The sequence below is a fragment of the Rosa chinensis genome, chromosome 4 (assembly GCF_002994745.2).
Source record: "Rosa chinensis cultivar Old Blush chromosome 4, RchiOBHm-V2, whole genome shotgun sequence".
In the NCBI taxonomy this organism is placed as follows: domain Eukaryota; kingdom Viridiplantae; phylum Streptophyta; class Magnoliopsida; order Rosales; family Rosaceae; genus Rosa; species Rosa chinensis.
Window position 1 is genome coordinate 44,644,558 of NC_037091.1, and position 4,159 is coordinate 44,648,716.

At 35.6% G+C, this 4,159-nt stretch overlaps 1 long non-coding RNA gene across 1 annotated transcript; it reads left to right on the top strand.

The window, feature by feature from the left end:
* The first annotated feature begins 787 nt into the window (after positions 1-787).
* On the top strand, positions 788-1,539 carry LOC112201144. The gene is made up of 2 exons (XR_005810137.1): positions 788-908; positions 1,043-1,539. It is a non-coding gene; the product is annotated as an uncharacterized LOC112201144 (long non-coding RNA).
* Positions 1,540-4,159: the final 2,620 nt, after the last annotated feature.

Consider the following 4,159-nt stretch of genomic DNA (forward strand, 5'->3'; position numbering starts at 1 on the left):
TCGGTCCTTGAGCCTTGAACCGCCTTGGATACGACTACCGCCAAAATAGGAAATATGCATCTATATTAGATTAGCTTCCGACACATGAGATTTGGGTGAAGGAACTTCCCTAACACCCGGCATTCTCATTTTATTGTTTACATTTCATTTTTATTTTTTATTGCTTTACATTTCATTATTATTTGTTAAGTTAGAATCAACCCCCAAACATTAAACTCTTCCACTCATTTGTGCATATCCACCACTAGGCTCTTAGTTTTGATTAGGCTTTGGTGAAAATCAAAGCCGAGCATTGCTAAGGCTTGGTGCCTTAGATTAGGGGTGGGTTCGTCAAACCGAAAACCGAAAAAAACCGAGCCGAAAGCCGAACCGAAGCCGAAAAAAACCGAACCGACAAAAAACCGAACCGAAACAAAAAAACCGAACTGAACCGAACCGGTTCGGTTCGGTTTTCGGTTTTATTAGGTTAAAAACCGAACCGAACCGAGAAAACCGAACCTGCAGAAAACGACGTCATTTTTCCTTGGTTTGACTTAAGTCAAAAACCCTAAAGGGGTTCCAACTCCCACGACCTTTTGTCATTTCATTTCGCCTCTCACCTCTCGCCTCTCGCCTCTCTCTCTCTCTGGAAAGAGGGCTTTCTTCTCTGTCTCTTTTCTCTATCTTCTCTTCTCTAGTCGCCTCTCTTCTCTTATCTGTCCATTTCTCTTCATCAAGAAGGACCAGATCGGGTTGATTTATCAATCCTCTTCTCTGGGTCATCAGGTTTCGTTTGAAATCTCAGTAAGGAGGATCAGATCTGAGCGCGACCTCTGTCACTGTAAGGAGGATCAGATCTGAAAAATTTATCTGAGACTTTGGGTATGATTATGCATGAAGACTCACGCTTGATCAGGTTCTCAGATGGGGTGAGCTTTACACACTGCTATTAATACTTTAGCTTATACAAGAATCTTTAATTGTTTTTTTTAAGAATCGTTGCTTATAAGAATCTCTGCTTATGTGGTTTTGATGCAATTTTTTTTTTGTTTGGTGTTCTTAGATAGTTTCACTGCTTGAGTCTGAAATTGATATTAATCTCAGGAACTATCAAAAGCAAAGCAAAGCTCTGTCCCAAGCTCTTAACCAATTCTCAGGTAATCAATATTTCCAAAACCTTTTCTTTTTCTCTCAATTCCCTATAACCTAAATTCTACAACTCTGAATCGATGTACTGATTTATGATGATGTAATATGGATGAAATTATGAAGCTTGGTGACTAAAGTTTGATCTTTTTGGTGAATAAATTGGTTCATATGATTTTTTGTTCAGATCTGAAATTTTTTGGAATTACTTTGTTCAGAAAGCATTGATGATTGCTGGTTCAAGAGTATGCGTCTATTATTTTTTTTACATATTAGATTTGAACTGGTGTTTAACCTGCGATTAGTTATCATCTGATGATTTCCTTTTCTGCTTGTATGATCAGTTTTCGGTTCCAATCATGTTAATAGTTGTACACATGATTATTGTTCAATAGAGACTTGAGTTATTTATAACTATACTAGCAAATTGGTTTTGCTTATATGATCAGTATGTAAACAAAAGATGACAATGATATACTTTATAGCTCTCTTTCTAATTTTTGTTATAGAAATGCTACTCACGCAGTGTCTTTGCCTGCAAGTTATCAATGCTTGTTTGTGAAATCTGTTGATCTGTGTAGTCGTATTTATGGGTTTGGATCAAGTAGCTTGAACTGGCTACTTGGAAAGAAATATTGTGATGGCCTACAGTAGAAGAAAAACTTGGGTACCAGATTTGAATACATCGATCGTCCCTATATCTGTTGTAATGTAATATACAGCAATGGGAGACATCCTCAGGTCAATTAATTGATTGTCTGTTATGCTTTGTGCAGTCTCCATTTGAAGCTTCTTTTTCCCATGAAAGACAGTAGAGAAAAGACAGTAGAGAAAGAGGGGGTTTATTTACTGGGAAACTCAGTCAAATGCCCCTGATGTGGAAGAGGGATTTGCTCTATTTATATATTTTGTGGATGGTTAATGGTTTGCTCTTATTTTTTTACATATATTCTTTTTATATTGATAAGGCTCCAATGGCCTTGATTCTTCCAGAGTAGTTCGTTGTAAATAGATGGAGTTGATTAGTGGCTCAAATGGACTAAATATATACGTACATAATTAAAAAGGCAAAAAAAAAAAAAAAAAAAAAAAAAAAAAAAAAAAAACCGAAACTGGGCCGAACTGAACCGAACCGCTCAGTTCGGTTCGGTTTTCGGTGTCAATTTCTCAAAATGCAAAAACCGAACCGAACCGCACCGAACCTAAATTCGGTTCGGTTTTCGGTTTAGGCTCGGAACCGAACCGATCGGAACCGAACCCACCCCTACCTTAGATTAGTGTTATTTTATTTTATTTTATTTGTTTTATTTTCTTTATTTGCTTAGTGACTTTAGTTCCGACCACCCAAGGATTGTGGGTTAGCCACTAATCCCCGTGGTACGATAACTTTGGGCATTATACTTCCCTATCTTGACAACGATACGTACGCTTGCGTAAATGTGTATTCAAGTCAAAATGCTATTTATTTGTCTTCACGAGTAGGTAATTATTTATTCTGAGATCAGAGCTACATGTATTAATTTCTAATACGCAGTTGCCTTACAATTTCATAAACTAAATTTCCATAATCATTACGAGCTTTCTTCTAAAAGAGATTCTTTCATTATGATTTTTAGCCTTACTAATTATGTTGAAATTAATCTTTGGTGTATGTTCATGAACACATCCTAATTATTGATATGAACTTTCCAAAAAGAATATGAACTTTCCAAAAATAATAGTTTTCCTTTGGATTTAAAATTGTATTTGGTACAAAAAAATGTACCAGGTACATGGTATTTCTTTCCTAATATATGCAAACATAGAATTTGAATGTATTTACTCAACAGATCTCGAGGAAGACTGAAAATCCTAAAGCAGTATGATGACTGCCCATTGTTTCTTCTAAAATTGTCTTTCTAGAAACTCATCCACACCTATAAAAACATGACCTAACAACTTCATATAGGCATAAAACTATCTATCATCTCCTTTTGATCAAATTTTGGTTCTATAGAGAGGTAAATTAATGGTGAAGGATTCAGATGATTCTCGGGCCAAAGATGAAGATGATGAATATGCTAGCCTGACGTATGATTCTTTAATCGAATCAATGATTTACCAGACTGGGTATACACCCTTATCAACCATTTCCCTACTCAATTTATTTAAAATTTTTGTTCACAAATACTTTGTTCATTTATTTTCCTCTTGAACTATTGGCAATGTTTTACTTTTCTTAACTTTAATTATTTATTTCATATTATCTGCGCTTGACTTGATACTCAGACTTAGATTTCCTTCCGCCCATGATGATCACAACAAGGATCATCATCAAGTTCCTCAACAGTTCAATGAACCTGGTGCCACCAACATTACTCAGGTATTGATCTCTAATCTTTAGCTAGTGAACTATATGATATTTTTGAGTAGCAAAAACAAAGATTGATTTGCAAGTAGCATAGATAAAGATGCATGTTAACTATGTTATTCATCGTGTTTGCTATATGAAATGAATTGGTTTGAAGTGTTTCATATTCATGAAGGTTTGGGTGGTGCTATTTAGACAATAATTTTGTAACTATCTATTCTTATTTGACGAGAAAACAAATAATTATGCAGGCGCTTTTTATATAAGAATGAATGAGTCTAGCTGTGAGAAAGAAAAGTCTTGATGCAGTGCCTATGGGATTGTTGGAGGGTCCTCTTGGTAATAATGAACAACCAAAGAGAAAATGAGATCGCCCAGTAGGCAGTGTGAACAAGCTACCTTATGGAATGGTAGGGAAAGCAAAAATGCCAAGAAGGATGGAGAATCTGACAATATTCAAAGCAAGAAGACCAACCTAATGCCGAGGTTGTTGGCTACTGATGAATCTGAGGCAAGTACTAGCTCTAACTCTAAGGGGAAAGAGAAAGTACTTGCTTAGGATTTTCTTATACTTTCTTGGCTCAAGCCTTTAAAAGTAGGAGTGATTTCTATAAATTTTTCTAAGATGTTTCTAGTTGATATTTGTATCATAAATGCGTGCTGGCAGATTAGACTAGATGAATT